The 12,486-nt window shown below is 44.2% G+C and overlaps 1 non-coding gene across 1 annotated transcript; it reads right to left on the minus strand.

The window, feature by feature from the left end:
* Positions 1-9,250: 9,250 nt before the first annotated feature.
* Trnaa-agc (transfer RNA alanine (anticodon AGC)) lies at positions 9,251-9,323 on the minus strand. The gene has a single exon. It is a non-coding gene; the product is annotated as a tRNA-Ala (tRNA).
* Positions 9,324-12,486: the final 3,163 nt, after the last annotated feature.

Raw genomic sequence — 12,486 nt, forward strand, 5'->3', positions numbered from 1 at the left:
GCAGAAGCTAGAATAGAAGTTTTGTTTTTGACGGAAATCGAATAGTTTTTTCGATATATTGTGCGCTATTACAAGTCTATGTGGAACGTTTCGCTTATAATACAAGTTGTTTTCCCTGCTATAAATACTTCCATTGTGTTGTTTAATTAAAACCACCACATGCTGCCCATTCACCCGTCACCGGGAACGTTGACTCTTTCCATCAAATCCGGCCCAGGTTAATGAAGCAAATGGAAAGCAAACAAAAGTTATACCGCACACAGCGCGCATAAACTATTGGCACTTGTGAACACTCACCAATTGTTGGCATTATGGTACGTGAGCCCGGTGCAGTGTATGTGGCATCGAGGGTTTGCACCGCAGTGCATGCAACGCTCTACCAATACGTACCATTTCTTTTCACGCCAAACCCAACGAAGGGCTCCGGATCGGTGGAAGATGAATTGGGATTTTGCTGGTTCGATTGCAGTACCGGTCGTGGTGCGGGAACAAAGGGGACATTTATTGTTGATGTGTACTTCAATAGCGATACACTGCATCCTGCCAGGGATGTGCACCGGCTAGACGAGCCCAGGAATTCGCTTCAACCGTGGTGCACCGTGAATTGTACCATTCGAAAGTATGCAAAGAATTGGAGAGTCCTTAACGTTGCTTGCCACTCCACCCTGTCCTGTGTGAAGTGTGAGGCAGTAACAGAAGCAACACACAAAAAAAAGCACACACACACACAGTCGGATAATCAGCGTAATACGATCCGCTGAGTGCCGAAATCGAAACCAATCCAATCCCGGGTACGGCTCCCGTGCGGCAGGTGTGACGAGTGATCGATGAATGGAATAATTAATTCAAAATAATCATCATTGCATATTCATTCGCTCTATGCGTATTTATTCATCGGCGCTTGAGCGCCATCGCTGTTCGTAACGTTTTCAGGCATTGGCTGCCGTGTTGAAAGCAGAGAAAATGGTAACGTTTCATGCGGATTCGGAAGTGCTGCCCGGAGTGGTTGATATCTTTGTTGGGTTCCCTTTGAATGTTGCGTTGTTGTGAGGTTGTGATCACTTCCCAAATAATTGGATTGGATGGGGTTTGCACGAGCGCGGCCCGTGACCATCGTACACCTGGGCCCTCTAATTATGGTTGTTACACTATTCCGTCTACGTGCACGTGGGAGTGTCCAGACTGGCGCAAGCAGAAGCTTGCATAATAAATAGAAATTGGTGTACGTCAAGGGTGCGCCTGGGGTGGTGGAATTTAGTACGCTTTGATCGAAATTTTCATTCGCACAATAATCAATAATGCGGATTTGTTGTGCATTTCGCTTCGCAAGCGCGCACACGAATGAATGGAGCAGTGGGTATGGTTGAGAGAAAAAAAACAACCATTGTGATGCGTTGTTGGCATAGTGCAGGAAAGAATAAAAAAGCTTTTTGAAAAGTGTTCTTAACGGTTTATTAAAAAGCTTTGCAATTGTGAAGCGTGACCAGTAGTTGTGATTATTGCAAATGCAGTTTGCCCTGTACCATCAATTGTACGCTGTGGTATAGTTATTTTACATGAAACACTTGAAAATATTCTACTTTACTCGAGAACTTTACTATGATTAATCCAGTAACGTAATATCTCGGCAAACACAAAGGGAAGTGTATTGCTATAGTGATGAGTAAACGATTCGATTCAATGCGATACCGAAGTCGTCTCGGGATAAACTATAAACAGTTCTTTACCGAGGGTGCTTCATACTTTCCTACCTTGGATACGACTCCAGATTCGACTGCTGTGGATTGGTTTTTGAACCGAACCCAGTTTTTCAGCATCACTCGAGAATCCAGTCATAATTTCGCATCACTATATTGTTATTGCATTGCAAATACACAAAGATTACGCTAGGTTGTCCATCCAGAAAAGACTGCATAATTGCAATTTTGATTCATTATCGTTAGGCCTAATCAAGTGAAAGGAAGCTCAGATGAATGGTCTGCATCTTTCGCAGGTCAAAAAGGTTCAAATTAAGATTCAAAGTAATTTTAGAACCTGCTGCACGGCCTACAAGCCACAACACTGGAGCTAAGGGAAAGAAAGTGCATCGGAATGGTTCCTAAAATCAAATGTGTTTTTCGTGACGGTAAAAATAAATCGAATGATCGATTGCCTGCACGCTCAAGGACCATACAGCGTTAGCTCTATTTATTGATATTAGGCTTGTACGCAATATAGAATCGTTCGATAGATGGGGCAAAACTTTGACGATGATCCTATCATCACGCTACGATCTTTACAATCTGTAAGCATTCTGTAGGGGAATTGAAACAAAATTAACGCATAACTTTTAAAAGCCAATCTCTGCAAATCGTTTACAATCTCCAATTCGATGTGATAAACAAAGTATGTGGCAGGAGGAGGAAAAATTTCAGATTATGTTTTTTTTTGTTTTTGCATCAGCGCCTGAGATTGTTTGGGGAAAAATTTCACCATTTGAAAAAAAAACCTGTGCTGGCAGGTGGCTTTAAGGAACGCCTCCGCAAGATAAACCTGTTAAGCGAATTTATGTTAATTGAAAGGAGATTAAAGGGCGATAAGCATCAAAGTCTTGTGCTAGTAGCGGTTGCCGACGGTAAGCTACGGTGTGGAAAGTGCACGGAAAAACTTGTGCGTACGTTACGTACGGCAACGATGGACGATGGTCATATTTCGACACCATCCACGCGTTCGCCGACCGGGTGGGCGTTGGACGGTGTCGATAAGGCATCAAATCAACGGGAAGCAGTTAATGACAATAGCAACACTAACGATGGACGCCAGCAACGGGCTGGTGCGGAGATCTAACAGCATAAAGTAAACGATTGATGAAGCCAATCTATGGACACAAAAAAAATAGAAAGAGGCGTGAATGGACGCCCCAGCAATGGTAGTGTCGATATGCCGGGGCGTTCATTAGGAAAGGGAAAATAAATTTCCCACTGCCCAAATGATGATGAACCATAACTCACCACGGGCGTACCTGTGGTACATTCTTTAAACGGGTGGACGGGTAATGTGAACGGGTGGCATGCCACTGCATGACACATAAGCATAAGAAAAACAAATGAGACCATCATGCAAATCAGTCGATCAGTCTTGTTTTTTTTTTCGTTTTCCTGTAGGCCTTCATTCACCACCGGTGTGGCAAATGGCGGTGCGTTCATTATGGAATAGTTTGTCGTCCACGCTAACGTGGATAACAAACGACACGGACTGACCATTGACATATTTTAGGCGTATGCCCACGGTGTCGGACTTGTGGGGCAAACATTGGTTTGCGCTGTTTGTTGGCAGTTACCATAACTAAAGATGAGCCACTCTTATCGAAGGTTTTATTGCCCCCGGGATGGCTTATTTGTAACCGAAAAGAGAAAAGCTGGCTGCTAATGTAATGAAGCTGAAGGATGTGGAAATTTATTGAATATTAGCGAGGCTGATCATGCGATCATTTGTTTTTAGCACCGGCCTATGGAGACGTTCAAGCAGCAGAATTGACAGGGATTGGTCACGATTCTTAAACACATCTCGCTATATATGGGAGAGAAATAAATAAAAGCAAAGGAATACCCGTTGGAAACATGCAAACATGAGCTTTGGGTGTGGAAAATTGTTCGATTTGCATAATTTATATGCACCGACATTTTCCTTTTGTTAAGTCAACAAACATAAACGCATTATCGTATTGGGAAGAAATTCAACGTACGCGTCTTTTTAAGCTGCGTAATGAAACCTAACGAGCACCGCATCATGACGTTTGAGGAACGATTCGTAACCGGAGCGAATTCGGACTTGAGAGCAGATTAAGATCACACCGAATTGCCGCGGCTTTTCACCCAATGTGCTACTGTCCGTCAGCAGCACAGCTCGTACGAAAGGGTACGCAATGCTCCAGCTCAGAAACTTCTCCACTCCAAGTCGTAAAACTGTTCCAATTCTTCAAAGGTAATTAGAATTTAATAACCGGAAAATGTGTATGTTTAGTGGTGAAGGTTACCAGACAAAACGAGTGAGAAACAGTCAGCAAAAATGAACGCAAGAGGGTGCCCAATTTTACACACTTCAACGTGGCGGCACTTTTATGGCGGCTGAGGATCACCGAGCAATATGATCCGTTATGGTGTTCTGGCCTAATGGTGGAGTGCTCTAAAATGAAAAGCGGCGCAAAAAAAAAAATACTTCCACACCATTGTTTTCGTTTTAATGTTCTAAATACTAGTGCTTGATTTAGCTTTGCCGATTGGCAAACGTTTTGGAATAACTTCTGGAAAAGTTGGTCCATGGTGGTCTGAAAAAAAAGCCCCGAACCACCCGAATACAGGTTCCTTCACATCACCCCGATGTGTTTGGTAATTGCCCTGCAGTACGGGGGGAGAAAAGGAATTAAAAATTTAAAAATGATGGTGCAATGTTTATTCATGGCCAGTGCCGGGCGCCATTGAGACTTGTTATGGGTAAGACTTGGTAGATCTGGTCCACTTCATGCGGTCAGATACATTTCAACTCAGCTGTTCACGGCTCAACGACCCGGTGCAGACCCTCCACAGTGCGTGAGATCCACCAAATGTGTGTGTGTTTTTGGAAAAATTCCTTCCAAAGTTGCATGAAGTTAGAGACAATAAGCATTGGGTAGCCTCCGTAGACACCTCGTTCACCGAGAGGTGTCCCGTGGTTCTTTGTTTGCCATTGCCAAACGAAAAACAAAAAAACAAGCGGAAATAGTCGTTGTTACCGAAACGAGTGCCGGTTTTGTGTTCCGCGTCTCGGTTCGATGCGTATCGGGGGGCAGAAAAAGCAAGCGTTCCCTCCACGTACGCGGATGCCACAATGGCCGTATAGAAAAGTGTGCCTCATAATTACTTACTTATCTGTCAAAGATATGATACGCTGGACGGGCACTGGTCGGTTAATTTTCTACTTCTGTTATGCGTGTTTATTGTTTTTCATAAACCTTTGTGTTTTTTTAATGTTTTTTCCACAAAAAAAGCCCCAAACTCCCGCCCCTTCAAGTGTGTGATTCTAGACAGAGGTGGGTGAAAAATGGGGTTCGTTTTAGTATGGTTTACGCTGCGCTAATTTTCGAACCAGGTTGAAAGCAAGCAAATAAATGGGAAGTCATTTGCCGACAGCTGATAGCGATTAGGATTGCACAGCGAGTGTATATCTATTGCTGGTGTAAGCATGGCATCGTTTCCAACACGGTTTTGTGGGTTGATAATGTTGGGAACGATTGTAAATCCATCGGCCGCTACCAGAGTGAGTGATTACTTTGATCAACATAAAGCATTTGTAGCGATAATGAACATTTTATTAGAGTATTGTATTGCACTGTAACGAGAAGACTATTATCGTGCGGCATAAACATACAAACACACAATGTTTAGATATGTTTGTTTAGAGGTTAGGTGTTTAGATATGTGTGCGTAGTAAGTGCAGTTGAAGAATGAATGAGTAACTTAGTCACACTTTTATTGCTTTTTACATCTTCATGAAAGGCGAAACAAATTGTGTGTTGCATTGCACCGAAGCTTGTTTCACAATGGTATTACGTATATTTGTGTTTCTTCGGTGTTATAAATCAACAACAAGATGTTTGTTGACATCTTCTTAACGGCTGATCATTCTAGACATTGAATAAATTTCCTGTTGAACTCCACGCCATTTAGGTGTCCTTGAAAGAATTATTGTCCTCACATCAACTTCATTGAGCAGAACCCAACTTCTTCAAAGAGTCTCAATGTAAAAGCTGACGGGTTAAATTTAAACAGGAACCAATGGTAATTAAAACAGGACCTGTAATCCAAGAATCAAATGTCTTCTTTTGTGAACCGAATTTACAACTGTTGCCAATATTGGTCTGATTCCTCTAATGCTAGATTATCATTGTCATGAATTACTAAGTCACAACGTTGATTTCCGAGATCTCCTAGTCAATAGACCATTGAACCTCCTTGTTAGCAATTATCGTTGGTATACTTTTCGAAAGGCAATATAGTGTTTTGTAAAGCATCTGGTTCAAGTGTTTTCGTAATTAATATTTTTTTCTGAAAAGAAACAGAATATTCTCATCTCCGTAGTGTCGATATGCAGTTTGCTTTCCTTCTCTCTAGCCTTGATTAGCATGCACCTGGATTAAACCGGTAATCTAAAGAGAAACAATCAATTGTACAATAAATTGCATACCTCTCCCCTTGTTGAAATATGATCGTATTACAAAAGAAGTCATTTAGTCAAAGGAATAGTCCAACTGTGTATCGTTACTTTGAAGGATTTATCTAACAGGACGCACGGTTCTATAAGCATATCCAATATGAAATCTCGAATGATTGTGCCGCATATTAAAACATAATTCAAGTTTAAAAACTATTCACTTGAATAATTTTGTTCCATCGTTGAAATCATGTGCCTGACAGCATCAGCTATCAACAGAAAACCGTTTCACCTGGATTGCCATTGAACTGCTCGAAAATTTATAATAGTCTACTCGGGAAAATTGATACTATTTTACAAAGAAAATTTCGAGGAAATATGTTCACATTTCATCCAACTTCAATGAATGTCACATGCAAACATCACTGTGCCCGACCACTCAGTGGTTGCAATCGGCTTGCGATGAGTGAATGAAATTCCTCAACGCGCTTGCGAGCAGCATTCTTGTGCATCGTCTAACGACCACCCGGCCTTCAGGTCACAGCCGTACGCATCTGACAATCGTTTTCTCCGAAACAAATCACTCCATGTGCGTACGGAACGCACGGTTTGCTCTATGGTATCGATGTCCTTCCACTGGACTTGCCCGATGTTCGGCATTACGGTGGAGGAAGCAGAAAAAAAAACAACAACCTTCCAATGAACGCGGTGTCGTTTGATCGATTCGGGAATGTTTTCATTTAATTTGCAGCTCTTTACTGCGTTTTTTGGCAGAAGCAGTAGGAAGTCTATGAAATGCAACCAAACAAAAAAAAAACACTCTGAACTGATGTCTGAATGAAATTTCCGACTTCATCCCCGTGGGGGATAGATTGGACACCGCAATGAAATGTTGGTGCTCTGTGTCAGGGCCAGGATGGTGGGCAGAAACAATCATTCGGAAAGCAAACTCAACGCAACGCACAACCGAAATGAGTCCGTCCAGTGATTGCTTCATTGACTGACGGGAGGTTTTTTTTTCGGTGCATTCTCGATCTCGAGCCTCAAACGCATTTCCGGATTGTGCTCGTCCTGAAACCGTATCCTGAAACAATGGAACCGCCTGCTAGAGTGTGGTACGTCATCGAAGCATTCCTTCCAACGTTGTGTGCGCGCGTATTGTTGTTCTGGAGGTATATTAGAGCGTGGGATGTGGATGTGGAACATTCGTCCCGTATTGAGACGGCATTTCACGCACCGGTGCATTGCGTGGTGTGGAGGTTTTGTGGTAATCGAGAATATCCTTGCACGCTGCGTGTGCTTTGAAGTCGGTAACATGAAAGCTACAACCTCCCTAGTGCTATCGGTTGACAATGTGAACGATGCAAAACCACAAAAAGGTACGGCTGGGTGGATTGTCGCACGGTGAAAGCGATCGTTGATTGACGAAATTAATTACCGTGCGTGTTGGAAATAATTAAAACGGGTGTTATAATGATAGTAGCACAAATTGAGCGCATTTAAATTGAAATAATGCAGACAAATAATGCATTTGTTTCGTAATGCAGTGTGCTGTTCCAGGGTTGTTTGGTAACAAAAAATTATATTTAATTGGTGATAGTAAATTCTATAGGCAAACTTTGTTTTATTATATTTATTATATGTTTTGAGACAATGCGGCAAAGGCCGCCATCATGTAGAAATAAATAAAAACGTATTATTTTTGCACTCTGCAGTAGAATTTTTAAATGAAATTCCGTATCACGCTTCTCGCAAATGATTAAAGTTTGGTTAATTTTCATCCGCAATCCCTCCCTCTCAAGGCTCAAGGCCCCCAATTTGCCATCACCCTTTCCCAGTTGAAACGATACAGCACAATTTTCCACCGGCGTGATGTTTTCCGGTGAATTTCTCCGAAATAATGCGTACTTTACTGACCGCCATGATCGATTTACCGGGTGCCGCCGACGGTACCGTTGGTTTCCGTTGCGTTATGCTTGCTTTTTCTACTCTTTTTTTTTGTTGCTGGGAATGGAATCAGCGCGTTCCCTGAAGCTATCAGTTGCCAAACGTTGTGGTGGGGGTGGGTATGTTGTTTACCATTGGCGGTAGCTGTCTGGAAGTTTGTCTGCGTTGGACGGCGTCGTGGTTCCCTGCTTTGTCGTTGCATTCCACCTTGGACCTGGCGCCCTGTCCGTGGTTTGGAACGAAATGGAACCGACGAAATAAACGCGATCCTGAATGGATTCCGGCCGACGAATGTGCAGCACGCTATCGTCCTTTTACGTACGGTCGCGCCACATGCAGACGAGTGCAATTGCAGCGGAAGCGACAGCAGCAGCAGCTCGGTAGCAAATCCTTTGATGTGGTTTTACAGATGGGTGCATCTTTTTAATTGTACGGAAAATTGTATCTAGCGCGTGGAAACTGGCGGATGGTGGTTCCTGCGCCAGGGGTTCGTGTCGATAAAGGACTCGCGTGTTTTTTTTTTTGGGAGGTTGATGGATATCAGATTGGGTTATCCCTCGCGGTCTATCGTAGTTTGGTGCGTGCTGTTTACCGGAATCGTTATGAGATTATTTCAAAAAGTTTTCCGTGCAAGCATCATTGGTGAGATTACGTTTTGTTTGCAGCTGTAGTAAAAAAGTTGCTCTGTAATAGCAATTGCAATTTTTTATTGCATCTTTTTGCTAAATTTAAATCGTTATTATTGTGTTTTTTTAATTGCTAATATATTCTAAGTCACCGTTTAAGACGAATTTTAGCCGAATTGATTTAAATTGGAGGTGTAACATTAGAACATGTTATTCATCAAATTCGTATTACGCTAAGCTAGAATGCAGCATTTATAGAGAAATTACAGTTTTAAATACCGCCTACAGGATCGAATTCTCTCATTTGTAGATACTTGAGATAGTTGGAATGTGTCAAAAAGGATTTCAAAAGAGAAAATCAACCCCAATGCGGCTGATCTTGGAGAAAATGAAAGCCAGAGTAAAACCTTACGAGGCCATGAATTTCTTATGACGTAACGAACATAAGACTTCTTTAAATATTCTCCAGCGCCGCAAGAAAAAAAGCTGATGCCTCTTTTCACGGATTTTGGAGATGCCGGGTATCGATCCCGGTACCTCTCACATGCTAAGCGAGCGCTCTACCATCTGAGCTACATCCCCGTGTGCTTGTTGACCGTCAGCCAGTTTGTAAAAGCTACCCAATTAACCTAGATTTAAACACGATCGATACATTTTAAGCCCGCCCAACTCCCTCTCATGCAACGCATGCAACCGAAACGCCATATGCAGCAAGACCAGCAACCCCTCCCGTGATCGGTTAGACGATGCAAAGCGACTGGTGGGGACTGATCGGTTAACGGATCAATGGACGGGCGGTTGTAAACCGGTTAATACATGCGCAACCAAGCCACCCTTCTAGTGATCGATCGCCATCGCCGGGTGACCACAGGAATTTCTCCATATCCTTGCCACGGCGCGAATCATTATCCATTGCGGGAGGCATCATCAGTCTCTGCTCATGTCCGCAAGCGAAGCGAACATTTCCTCACAATCGATCAGTGTTACTGTACGGCTAGATAAATCAACCGCCGTGCGGTGGCTTTATATCCGGTAGGAAAATATCAGATATGTTAGAGTTTTCGATCAAGAACATCACGGCGGGTAGAGTCAATTCCGATAAATCCCTGTTATAGCCGCATTGCCGTTTTCTGATCAGTCACACTGAATGTCCCGAGAATCCGGAATCATCCTGCGGAATCATTTATCAAGCCTAAAATATTCCTACATCACACACATACATACTCACAGGACATGGTTTTAGCCACAGTTTCGGAAGCGTCTTGAAGGGATCTACTGGATCTTCGCCATGGACACGGTCGCGGGCACTGCCGGTTCATTATTTATCTCCATCGCACAACCAACCGGGGCGAGCAGAGCCTGCATCGGAATCCGCTAGCGTGACCGAGCGACTCCATAAATAATCGTTAGTAGATTTTGGTGACAACTTCGAGTTTTGATTGATGCGTGGCCCGACGGAAGCGAACAGTTCCACACGGACATTGAATGGGGAGGAAAGAAGAAAAAAAATCGCTCACCAGTGGTAGAATTCTCGATTTATTTCGATGGTTTATCATTCAGTTTGCAACTGTACATCTTTGCTCCCGCGGTCTGGGGAGGTTTTTTTTTTGCGGTACGGATTCTTGAGCCCCGGGGTGAGATCGAGTGAAAAAGTGCCGATACAATAAAAATGTTATTACTTCGTCATAATTTATCGCTTTTTTCGTCTGGCACGATGGTTGTGTTTGCTGTTTGTGAGGCGAGTCAATGAGTTGCTTTCGACGGGATTATGAATTATGGAGCGATTGTTTTGAAGCACCACCAGCGGTCGGCGGATGGAGCAAAGGAAATGTTTCCCCGAGAAATGTCTGGCCCCGCTGGCGCGCTGGCAAGGGAAGATTCCGCACGGATGCCGCACACTGGCACAGCAGCTTAAGTCAAACGAAAACGGCTTCAATATCAGAAATGATGGTTCGGATCTTTTCTACCCGTGGCCTTCCTCGAGACGTGCCAGTTTAGCGTTGCTTTATCAGTCATCATCTGCTGGAAGCGCTTGGTGGCTTGGCTTGTGGTGCAGCGCGTGGAAAACATAAAATCCACACAACATTAAACAAAAGCTCTCCATTTCCAGGCGCTGTTGTTGGTGGTGCCCTCGTACGTTCTGTTCCTGCTCCTAGCGCCTGGCTGGAAGATGCATCCGTCTGCAGCGATAGGTACGCGCAGCAACCAACTCTAAACGTGCTTATTATTGCACGTGTAATTTATGGCTATTTATTTCAACTAATGACATAATATACGAAATGAATTATGACGCATGTCTGGCGTGTAACGAAGCTTCCCGCCAAGATGTGGTTCTTGTGCTACTAGTGCAACCCGATGCAAGGGAACACGTCGGGGGTTTTTTCCCGTATCCTCGCAAATGAAACGAGCTTCAAAAGTGCGAAATAGTAACCCCCGCTGGGGGACCATTATGAGACCTCGATGTCCGGGACCGAAGGTAGGGTATGCTCTTAATAGCCGGCAGGTTCTTCAGAGCTCGGCGAGAGGTTTCGTTGGCTGTCAACGAAAAGTGGCTGCACGTTGGCGTCGGTTTCTTAATGTACGCTCGCTGAAACAAGGTGAGATATTTGGTGCCCGTTTTAACCCATTGCCTCTTGATCGAAATGGCACAATGTGTTGGGGCAATATTTCGTTGGTTCTGTTTGCATTAGAAAACTAAATTGTAGCATGCTGGTTGTATTAAGCTTGCATCGTAATGAAAGGAAAGAAAGGACCTAAACAGCTTTGGCAAAACTACGAACAAAGTTTCATATTGCAACCCGGGTTGGAGCAACACACACACACACACAAACACCGGGATCTGGGAACTGTTTTGCACGTGGTGAACATCTTGAGCTGTAATATCGTTAATGTCTGCCTGGTATGGAGCAACTTCATCGCACACAGTCGTATGCTAGCTATCCTTACGGAAAAAAGGGTGGCCCGTAGACAGCACCGAACACATGAGCCTTGCGTGCCACAATAATTGCCTTTCTTGCCAGGCACCACATGACGACAACGACCGTACGGACGAAGGAAGAATTTTCTCACCCACCCGGCAAAGACACCGGTGCTTGAAATGAGCAAACCTGTGGCTCGCCCCAAGGTTCTTACGCCAAGAAGCCGAGCCCGGGTAATGGTCCCCGCAGGGAGCCCATCCGGATGCGTCGAGTGGGCGACCAGCTCCAAACATAATCAGCCTTTATGTATCACCATAAAACACACACATACATGTACATACAGAGGGAAGCCTGCAACACGTACCACCGAAGCTGGCCAATGCCTGGCAAAGGGTTAGGTGAGAGCGTTTCATCGTTTGGCCAGATGGTCGCGAAACAACGTTGACGCTGTTGCAGGCGATAATAATGCGCCGTGGTGTCCGGGGCACCGTGTGGGATCGCTGTAAACAGGCCATTACTTTTGTACGGTTCGCCAAACGGTAGGTTCGTCTCCTACGAGCCATCTTCTTTGCGGTTGAACCGTCAGCAACGAAACGGTAGGTTGTTGTACTGGGGTTTTCTCTCGTGGAGTTCGTTTTCTGTTCTCCTTCCAACAAGGAATGTGGCAAGCTGGAAGGTATTAATATCAGACCATCTGCAATAAATTGGCTTCAATGAGTGTCTCGTTCCGGGATGGAAATCATTCGGCTCTCACAGGCGTCTGTCAGTGTGGGTACGCTCAAGTATCGATCTTCTGATCCGTGACGACGCATCGGTACATTCCTTTG

The sequence above is a fragment of the Anopheles marshallii genome, chromosome 2, assembly GCF_943734725.1.
Source record: "Anopheles marshallii chromosome 2, idAnoMarsDA_429_01, whole genome shotgun sequence".
Lineage (NCBI taxonomy): Eukaryota > Metazoa > Arthropoda > Insecta > Diptera > Culicidae > Anopheles > Anopheles marshallii.